This window comes from Bombina bombina, chromosome 4, assembly GCF_027579735.1.
Source record: "Bombina bombina isolate aBomBom1 chromosome 4, aBomBom1.pri, whole genome shotgun sequence".
NCBI classification, from domain to species: domain Eukaryota; kingdom Metazoa; phylum Chordata; class Amphibia; order Anura; family Bombinatoridae; genus Bombina; species Bombina bombina.
The window spans coordinates 823721817-823733913 of NC_069502.1; positions in this window are offsets into that span (position 1 = coordinate 823721817).

Sequence of the window (12097 nt, forward strand, 5' to 3'; positions counted from 1 at the left end):
CTGAACACTTTCTTACATCCCGCATAGTGGGGCCGGATAACCGTGAGTAACCTGGGTTGATGTTTTTACCATTGCACAAGGTCAGTTCGAGACCACCAATATATTCTCATGTTATTTACCTGTGATACAATATAATATACTGGCAATACTGAAAGTTTTGGAGGTTACCTGAACGTATATTTACCTACAAAGGAGAAACATAATACCTAACAATGTATGTGTAAAACTCACTCAGCTGAATATATACACAGTTAACACTCTATATGTACCCGGATATTAGAGTGTTACAAGTAAGAACTTTGCAACAATTTGATTCCTGTAGATAACTAGGTTGTGGCAACAATACATGCGAGACTATAAACCGATTTGAAAGGAAAAAAATAACAGTCTGTTTTGGTTGTACACAGCTGAAAGTGATTACATGTCTTATGGCTCAAATACACAGTTTTTGCAACAGTGTGTCTTTGTTTGAAGTGAAATTCTCAAATTGCATATTATACTGTGACAAGTCAAGTGCATAGCGCATAAGATAATAACTTGAAGCCATGGATCAGGAAGAAATTGTAAATAGACGAGCAAAACTTGATTTACTTATTAAAGGGGACACCACTCCTAAACACACACCTGTAGATTTGAGCACATTGTTTTCTATGAAAGAAAAATTAACCATTAAGGAACTAAAGACATGGTGGGAAATGGAATTTTTACAACTATATATAAATGAGGAAAAAATACCACGAGGCCTTAGAATGAAAAAGTACCCAGCAGCAGAAAAAATGGATGTGGTTTTTATGAAAGAATGGAATCAGAATCTAACTGATTGCTCTGTGATTCTTATGAAACAACTACTAAAGAAAAGAACAGAGGAAAGAGAAACCACACTATGTGAGCTAGCTGAGATACAAACACAGATTGATGACCATAAAAAAATGAGGATCCATCTTCCATTTATGATAGTGAGATAGTGGATACGGGTACAGTTGAGAGTAATATAATGGGCACAGATATAGATTCACTAACATTTAATGAATTGTGTGATACCAACAGTTTAAGGATCTTAAGTAGTGAAAACTTGAGATATGATCCTAATAATTTAAGTATTCCAAGCTCTACACAAAAGATAGGACACACAAGTAGTTTCTATCCTATACATGCAAGAGGGGATTTAATTGAGGTATTTCACGCAGTGGTGGAAGAAGAATTGACACAACTGTACAACACAAAAGTAAAAGATATACACACAAAAAAGAATAAAAGGGATAATTTGTCTCACCAGGAGAGAAAAGCACTAAAAGAAATTAGGGACAACACTAACATAGTAGTTTCTAAATCTGATAAGGGTGGCACTATCGTGGTACAAGATAGGGAAGCATATGTATTGGAAGCTGAAAGGCAACTATCAGATGAAAATACATACCACAAATTGACATATAACCCTACAGAGCGTTTTAATAATGAGCTAAAAATATTGTTAGATGAAGGTGTTCACCAGGGTTTTTTGACACAAGCACAGGCAGAATGCTTAGTAAATGAGAGCCCTACAGTAACTGTATTTAAACATCTCCCTAAAGTTCATAAATGTGCATCAAAACCGCCAGGGAGGCCCATAATCTCCACCATAGGAACCATAGGAGAAAACCTAGGGAGATGGATTGACGAATTTCTACAACCCATAGTAAAAAGTTTACCAGGTTACCTTAGGGATACGAAACACCTACTACGTAAGGTGGAAGATCTAGGATGGGATAGTGAATCACTGTTATTAACTATAGACGTAGAATCGTTATATTCCTGTATACCGCATAGGGAGGGACTTAATGCTCTTAATGAAATGCTACATATGTATACTAAATTTGAGACGTGCTTTATTGAATATATTGTAGACATTGTTCAGTTTCTTTTGAACCATAACTATTTTCTATTTGAGGGCTGCTTTTATGTACAATGTCAGGGCACGGCGATGGGGGCGAAATTCGCCCCCTCGTACGCTAACTTATATCTTGGATATTTTGAATTGAAGAAAATATTTACTACTAGTAATCCTTTTCAAAACCGTATTTTATTCTATACTAGATTTATAGATGATTTGCTAATAGTCTGGAAAAGTGGTGATTCAACTATAGAACAGTTTATGGGATATTTAAATGACAATAATAACAATCTGAGGTTTACATTTTTTTGCTCAGAGAAAAGTGTTGATTATCTAGACTTGACAATAAAAGGAGATATAGATAAAGGGTGTATTACAACAGAAATATTCAGAAAAAAAACATCAGGCAACACCATACTTAGAGCAGATTCTGGCCATCCCTACAGTGTGAAAAAGGGAATTCCAAAAGGCCAGTTTATGCGTTTAAAACGTAATTGTAGTAGTGAAGAAAATTACTCTATACAAGCAAATATATTAAAGAATAGACTGATGGATAGGGGCTATAAGAAAAGGGATCTAGAAATAACTATGGAAGAGGTTAAGGCTATGGACAGGAAATCTTTATTGCAGGATAAAAACAAACAGGACAAAACTTTAGGAAATATGGATAGGTTAACTTTTTCCACTAAATATAGCAGACAATATCCAGAAATTTGTAAAATTATTCAGAAATTTAGCCCTCTATTAAGAAATGATCCTAAATTAAAAACAGTCATAGACAAAGGGATTAGGTGTGTATCAAGGAGAGCAGAAACTATAGAGAACAATCTTAAACGAAATTTTTCTATCAAAGAGAAAAAGGACGATAGAATGTGGCTTAAAAAGAAAAATGGGAACTATAGATGTGGTGGCACACCATGTAAATCATGTAAATACCTGGCTAGGAGTGATACTTTTAACTCTACAGTAACAGGTAATGTGTACATGGTGAACCATCACATTAACTGTAATTCCAGATATATAGTGTATCTTATCACTTGTAAACTCTGTTTTTTTCAGTGCACTGGGAGAACGACACGTATGCTCAAGGATAGAGTGAGAGAGCACCTGTTGTCCCTTGAGAGTGAGGTGCCAAAGACACCTGTGGCAAAACATTTTGCCCAACATAGAAGGAATGATAATTTTGATATAAGTGAACTAAAATATATCAATACTTTATTTTCATTTCAAGGTATTGATCATGTGCCCAAACTGAATACAGGTGGCAATAGGTCTCAGACGCTCAATAGGAGAGAAGTGTATTGGATTTATACCTTAAAAACAGGGAGTCCTTTGGGCATAAATGAGAACTCAGATGTAAAACTTTATATAGGTAACTGAGATGTAATCGATAGTTAATAGTATTCCAATTTTTCTCCTTAGGAGGATAAATATGTAAATAAAACTATCAATAAACAAAGGTGATGAGTTACCCTAAATACTATTATTACTAGAGGTTACCTACGGTATTGTAAAAAAATTACCATTATGTTGTGCTGAGTCCTGAGTATATGTTTATACCTTTATTTGAAATATGCCCTTATATTTGTGACCTCTATAATAGCTCAGTGGTATACGTAATGCTGATGCAGCAAAAGTATTTGTTTATATAGCATTAGCTGTTTTTCCCAACTTATGTGTTAATTTTTCTAACTATATTTTTAGATACAATGTACTCGTAACATATAAATTTAAGATTGTTATTTTATATATTGTAATGTGATACTGATGCACCAGATTGAATGGCGTATAGGTTATAAACATGCCGCTAAATATATAAGCGGCAGTATACCTTTAAATTTTGGGAATGAGTGGTGAGCCTAATAAAAGGTGCAATCAGACAGCTGTGAGTATCCCTGACGAAGTGCTGTTTAGCAGCAGGAAACGCGTTGGATGTAGCTGTTGTGTGTGGAGTGGTGGAACCTTTGTTTTTTCGATGTGACAATAAATACACAGTGTTGATTTAGCTCGGTCTATGAATGCTTATTTCTTCGCAATTGTGGTAATATTGGATTCTTTTTTGGTGTGTGAGATACACCGCGGAGATCTTTTAAGCTACTAGTTCTGTACTGGATAACGGCTGTCTGGTGAGAAGGAGGAGTGCCTGAACACTTTCTTACATCCCGCATAGTGGGGCCGGATAACCGTGAGTAACCTGGGTTGATGTTTTTACCATTGCACAAGGTCAGTTCGAGACCACCAATATATTCTCATGTTATTTACCTGTGATACAATATAATATACTGGCAATACTGAAAGTTTTGGAGGTTACCTGAACGTATATTTACCTACAAAGGAGAAACATAATACCTAACAATGTATGTGTAAAACTCACTCAGCTGAATATATACACAGTTAACACTCTATATGTACCCGGATATTAGAGTGTTACAAGTAAGAACTTTGCAACAATTTGATTCCTGTAGATAACTAGGTTGTGGCAACAATACATGCGAGACTATAAACCGATTTGAAAGGAAAAAAAATAACAGTCTGTTTTGGTTGTACACAGCTGAAAGTGATTACATGTCTTATGGCTCAAATACACAGTTTTTGCAACAGTGTGTCTTTGTATATTAGGATTTATTTTACAGGTAAGTATTTAGCTTTAAATAGGAATAATTTATTTAATAAGAGTTAATTAATTTCGTTAGATTAAAATTATATTTAACTTAGGGGGGTGTTAGTGTTAGGGTTAGACTTAGCTTTAGGGGTTAATACATTTATTAGAATAGCGGCGAGATTCGGTCGGCAGATTAGGGGTTAATAATTGAAGTTAGGTGTCGGCGATGTTAGGGAGGGCAGGTTAGGGGTTAATAAATATAATATAGGGGTCGGCGGTGTTAGGGGCAGCAGATTAGGGGTACATAGCTATAATGTAGGTGGCGGCTCTTTGCGGTCGGCAGATTAGGGGTTAATTATTGTAGGTAGGTGGCGGCGACGTTGTGGGGGGCAGGTTAGGGGTTAATAAATATAATATAGGGGTCGGCGATGTTAGGGCAGATTAGGGGTACATAGGGATAATGTAGCTGGCGGCGGCGTGCGGACGGCAGATTAGGGGTTAATAAGTGTAGGTAGCTGGCGGCGACGTTGTGGGGGGCAGGTTAGGGGTTAATAAATATAATATAGGGGTCGGCGGTGTTAGGGGCAGCAGATTAGGGGTACATAAGGATAACGTAGGTGGCGGTCGGCAGATTAGGGGTTAAAAAAATTTAATCGAGTTGCGGCGATGTGGGGGGACCTCGGTTTAGGGGTACATAGGTAGTTTATGGGTGTTAGTGTACTTTAGAGTACAGTAGTTAAGAGCTTTAGGAACCGGCGTTAGCCCAGAAAGCTCTTAACTACTGACTTTTTTCCTGCGGCTGGAGTTTTGTCGTTAGATGTCTAACGCTCACTTCAGACACGACTCTAAATACCGGAGTTAGAAAAATCCCATTGAAAAGATAGGATACGCAATTGACGTAAGGGGATCTGCGGTATGGAAAAGTCGCGGCTGAAAAGTGAGCGTTAGACCCTTTTTTGAGTGACTCCAAATACCGGAGGTAGCCTAAAACCAGCGTTAGGAGCCTCTAACGCTGGTTTTCACGGCTACCGCCAAACTCTAAATCTAGGCCATAGACTATGCAAATCAAATTGAGAAAATTGAGGTCCCTATTATCACTAACTATTCTGTACAACATAAGATGTTTAAAAAAATTATCAATAAACATTGGCACCTGTTACAAAAAGATCCCATCATTGGTAGACAAATACCAGATCATCCCAGGTTCATTTACAGAAAGGCAAAAAACTTCAAAAATATACTTTGCCCTAGCGAATATCGCACCAAATGTGGAATAAATAAAAATAAAGATCTAGAAGGTGCTGAACTAAAAGGTTTTTATCCTTGCCACAACTGCAATTCTTGTAAACATAGTAACAAAATAAAAATGATTAAATCTGATAAAGATGAAAAAAACAACTAAATTCGAGATGTGATCAGATGTACGGAAGTAAATGTGATTTATATGATACAATGCGACTATGGTTTGAAATATTTTGGACAAACCAGTCGCAAACTGAGAGATAGGATCAGAGAACACATTGTAGCAATAGAACATGAAAAAGAGGACACAGTTTTATATAGACACTTCAAGGAGAAACACAATAATAATCTAGGAACATTCAAATACTGGGGGATCTTTAAAGTTAAAAAAGATAGTAGGAGGGGTAATTTAGAGAAAAAACTGTTAAGGAAGGAGGCAGAATTTATATATAATTTCGGTACCCTGGGGGGCGGAGTTAACCGCCATAGCAGAAAGACGTGTTCTGAAGGAGCTCCGTTAGTGTTTTCCCCTAACGAAGTTGTTAACAGCGGGATCAGTATTATTTTTACCCCAAAACATCACACAGGGGGAGCTGAGCCCACAAAGAGGCCACAGAGATCCGGTTTGGGATTTGCAATGGGAGGATTCCCGAATCTCGCCATCTTACAGCCCAGGGCCATCTAACTGAAGTGGCAGTGTCGGAGGGTCGGGGCTCCGCTCTGGCAGCTGCTTACATTGGGGCACTTTCAAGAGAAGACTGAGCGAACTCCCTGGGCTCAGCAAAACCACAGCCTGCCTAACCAGGTGCCGCAAGATCGGCCATAACAGCGGAGCAAGCGACACCAGTACTACGAGGTCAGGGAAAGGGAGGAGGACAGCCCCATATACAAGATAAGCAGGTGAGCGGCTCCATACATAAAGGGGTGAGGACTGTGACGGAGATATAAACCTTCATAAACCCCCCAGAGATATCCGGATAGTCTCACACACTGATACAGAGTGAACAGTCACACTATACAGAGAAAATTAGGTGGGAGATAACGCCATCTTTATTAGCTCCCCTATCTCAATTTACACGGCAGCAGTGCTAGTAGTGGGGCATCTTCACACACGCTCAGCTTTTTTAGCCTGCTTATGACTTAAGGTGCCACAACATATGATCACAGTATAAAAATCTTTGATGGCAGCCTAACCAGAGCTCAAACCTACAGGTTCCTTCTTAGGCCCTATCTCTAAAGACTACACAGTGTCCTACCTTGATCCTAAGAGGTTATATACCCAAAGACAAGAATATATAGGATACCTCACCTAAGGGCTGAATCAGTCACTTGACGAAAGAACATTCACACAGAGGGCTCTTTCACACTACAGCCTAGCACATCTTGCTCTACTACAGAGCTCCATGTAATTCAACATTACTGGAAGGGAGGGAGAGGACAAGTTAAAGTTAAACAGAATAGCTTTATGCCCCTTTCACAGAGCAACTAGCAGGCATGGACAGCCTTCCCCAACTCTCCTCTAACTAGCCCCTGATCCAGAGAGGCTTCTGAGCAAGCATTAACCCCCACAACCAGAAGGTATTGGTACCACTGCAATATAGAAAGGAACACAAGGGAAGTAGAGAGATAACATCATAACAACTCCTAACAAGGAACTCCTGACTCAAATTAAATCCCTACTCCAGGAGGAACTAAAAACTGCAATCTCAGAAATAAGGCTAGACATCAGAGAAATTGGCGGACGCACCGCTGAATTAGAAGAAAAACTAGACAACATTGCAGAAGAAATTCCACATCTCCAACAATCCATATCAGATAATTCGACCTACATTGCAAAGCTGGAAGAACACATAGAAGATCTGGAAAACAGGTCACGAAGATCAAATATCCGTATAAGGAATCTCCCTGAATCCTACAAAAATCTTAACGAAACCATATCAGACCTCTTTCAACAACTAGTCCCAGAAGTAGAAGAAAATATGTTGCTCATGGACCGTGTCCATAGGGCCTTGACAAAGCCCCAACAATTTACCTCAAGAGACGTTATCACTAAGCTCCATTACTTTCATGTAAAGGAACTTATCATGAGAGCAGTTAGAAATAGCCAGGTCATCAAGTATGATGGGCACACTATCCAGATCTATGCTGACTTAGCTCCAATCACTCTACGGAAAAGAAAATAATTAAAACCAATAACTACAGCCCTCACCAACGCAAACATAAGGTACAGATGGAACTTTCCCTTCAAGTTGGTGTTCTCTTACCAAAACACCACGCATTCCTGCACAACAACCGAAGAAGGTTTCACTCTACTCACTAAACTTAGGATACCCTCCGGAGAACCCCCACCGACCACACCTAATAAGGAAATAAAGAAGACCTTTCAAAGGGAATGGACCCCAGCACGAGAGTCCTCAAAACCCAAAAGAAGAAAATCGGCTCCCAGTGGTCCTAAAGATGCAGAAACCTCAATGGAAGAAGATGAACCGGAATGATATAAGGTGGTAATAAGAGGCTCAAATACTAGGTACATTCATCTTAGGGGAAGTGTTTACCCCTAGAACACAGAATAAGTGAACTGAGAGCAGCGGGAGAGCTCAGGTTTAAGTAATTAAGAACAGAATGAGAGCTCAGCCTCAAGCAACTACAGTTTGTTAGTTTAATAGTTTGAGTTTGTCAGTTTAATAGTTTCAGTTCGAGACATTCTTTATTATTATTGTTCCGTACTCCAGGTTGCTAACTCCCACTTAGCAACCCTGACTTTAAATTCCTTGTTATTATTTAAGGCAAAGCTGAATATCTCAGGAACTACCTACACTGAACCTTTATCCCCTTCCCCCTCTCCCTCATTACTTACCCTCCTTTCCCCATAGCCTAATTGGGGAAGAGTTACGTCCATGCTGTACTAAAACAATGAAAAATATGTCATCAACCAGCTCCCTCACACATGTGTGTGTGTTTGTATATGCCAGCTTATATATGTATAGACAAGCAAGTCAGAACTACTGACATTTCTATGCCTTTGTTATTTTTATATATGTTTGTTAAAATTATTTTTTGTTTCCTTGAAATATGCTCCACTGAGTTACTTTATCCATTTAGCAAAAGTAATGCAGACATTCGACTCTGTTTGTTATCCGCTGTCACTAAAAGCTTCTGCTCTCTTCCAAGATTTGATGAGGGAGGAGAGAACTGCACACACCTGCAGTCTCCAGTGGGTCTCGGCTCTACATATGGTAAAACAGGTCAACAGGTAAGCGAGCCGCTAAATTATCAGGTAACTAAACCTTTAGCAGAAAGGGGTACCATTTCACATCTACTTTTTTCTCCCCTGTTGTTATGCCAATTAAGATAATTTCACACAATGTAATAATGTTACAGGAAACGCACTTCACTAGATCATACACACCTAAATATTGGGATAGAACTTACCCTATACAATATCATGCTATAAACCCCAAAAAGAAATGTGGAGTCACGATTCTCTTACACTCCTCGCTAAATTTTAAAGAAGAAACAGTAATAAGAGATAAAGAGGGTAGATTTTTGATAATCACAGGATTAATACAAGACACCCCAGTTTTACTAGTTAATGTCTACGCTCCCAATGAACAACAATCGTCATTTATTTCAAAACTCAGTAAACAAATCACATTATGGAAAAAATACAAGACCATAGTTGGAGGGGACTTTAATACTACAATGGATAACCGAGTAGATAGAACAACCCCAATTGCATCACAGTCCACAACACCTAAACCTCCAAGTAATATTCTAAAAGATTTCACTGCAGACCATAACTTAATAGACTGTTGGCGAACATGCAATAATAATACACGTGACTACACTTATTACTCTCCCATGCACAAAACCCACTCCAGGATAGACTATATATTTATGAGCCAGATACTGATACCCTTACTAACTAATGCTAAAATCACAAATTGTGCATCGTCGGACCATTCTATAGTAGAAATCACGGTGTCGGGTTTGATCAATCCTAACAGAACAATGTCATGGACACTAAACACTAGTCTACTCCAGGATAACTTGATTTTAAGAGGCCTCACACAGCAAATACAGGAGTTTATGATGCTTAACAAAAACACCACCACGAACCCACTATATGAATGGGGTGCCCTGAAAGCCTATTTCAGAGGTCTGTTGATAACAGAATCCAACAAACAGCGTAAACTTAGAGAAGCCAAGCTCTTGGAGCTAAGGTCAGAGATTAGCCTTTTACAAACTCAAATTCTAAATAACCCCACTACGACCCTAATGAAACAACTAAAGACTAGTAATGAAAAACTAGATCAACTCTTGAATAAAGATGCAATCAGATCAATTAAAATGATTGACACACACTATTATATATATAGCAACAAACCAGATAAAATGTTAGCAAACAAACTGAAAGAGATTACTAAAATTACTACAGTCCCCCAATTACAACTTCCTGACAAAAAACAACTAACGATCCATTATCTATCGTGAACACTTTTGCAGACTATTATCAAAAACTTTATAACCTACAGGTCAATGAAAATAATGTCGACAAATCGAGTGAACTAGATAAATCTTTAGAGGACAGCGCGCTACCCAAAATAACAGAGGAAGATAGAGAACTTTTAAATAATCCCATTACTCACGAAGAACTCAGATTAGGAATTAAAGGCCTGAAAAGCTCAAAAGCCCCAGGTCCAGACGGATACTCAGGAATCTTTTACAAATTAATGCAGCCAACTATAGTCCCACTGTTAGTACAGGTATTCAATTCCATGCTACAGGGCAAAGAAATTCCCAAGGAGATGTTGATGGCAAGAATAGCGGTAATACCAAAACCAGGTAAAAATAAGCAGCACTGCCAACACTATTGGCCTATCTCTTTAATAAATAAAGACATCAAGCTGTTTACAAAAATTCTAGCAAACCGCCTTAACATCCTTCTCAATAAATTGATACACCTAGACCAGGTTGGATTTGTGTCCAACAGAGAGGCCCCAGACAATACACGCAAAGTGATCGACCTGATCAATATTGCCACTGTACAGGGAACGCCTTCTCTGTTCCTGGCCCTGGACGCAGAGAAGGCTTTCGGCAGAGTAGGCTGGAAATACATGCTAGCTGTCCTGAAAAACGTAGGTATCAGAGGAGGGTTCTATGATGCCATTAACACCCTATATTCATCCCCGACTGCGTTCGTCAAACTGTCAGGCTACCAATCTAAAACAATACATATTAATAACGGCACACGCCAAGGCAGCCCGCTTTCGCCCCTACTATTTGCTCTCTGTATAGAGCCACTGGCAGTCAAAATAAGAGACAATCAAAACATAACGGGTATTGTAGATGGTAAATTGGAGCACAAGCTGTCCCCATTTGCGGACGACGTCATCTTATCATTGTCCAAACCATTGTTATCTCTTCCCCCCCTATATCAGACACTGCAACAATTTGGTAACCTATCAGGCTATAAAGTAAATGAGGATAAATGCGAGGCATTAAGTGTTAAACTTCCTCAACACACAAAGAAACTGTTAGAATTAAACTTTGCATTCAAATGGGCTAAAAAGTCCATTAAATACTTGGGGATTAATCTTCCTACCAATATACACACGCTATATCAAGCCAATTATGTTCCAATGTTTAAACACATCAGAGATTTAATGACCAGATGGAACAAACTTAAAATTTCCCTATATGGCAGAATTATAACAACCAAGATGACGCTGTTACCAAAATTACTATACCTGTTTAGAGCTCTTCCTATCTCAGTACCTCACATAGAACTACATAAGCTTCAAAGGGATATACTTAGATTTATTTGGCAGGGGAAAAGAGCCAGAATTAATAAAAAAATAATGTGCACCAATAGAAAAGAAGGGGGGGGGTGGGTGTCCCAAACTTAATACCATATTACTATTCGGCCAGGATGTCCCAAACCCTACACTGGCTTAGAACACATCAAGAAAGACAATGGACTCTCCTAGAGTCAAACATTATGAAAACCAACTTTTTAGCTAGACTATTGTGGCCCTCAAACCCCCTGAAACCCCCACAGACAGGAAGCTATATCTCAATTAACCATACAATTTATTTATGGAAGCTACTGAACTCTAAATACTCCTTAATACGGGAAAGATCTAGATTAACCCCATTAGTAACGTGCGACTCCCCGATCGATCTGGGAGTGCAGCAGAAATGGTCTAATAAAGGACTTTACAGAATAGTGGACGCGATCAAAGCAAATAAATTATTATCCTTCAAACAGTATCAGAGTATTGACCCAGACGATAAGAATATTTGGTACCACTACCTTCAGCTTAGATCTAGGGCTCACGAAATAATGGGCAAAACAAAACTTCCTCTTAATACTACTCTAG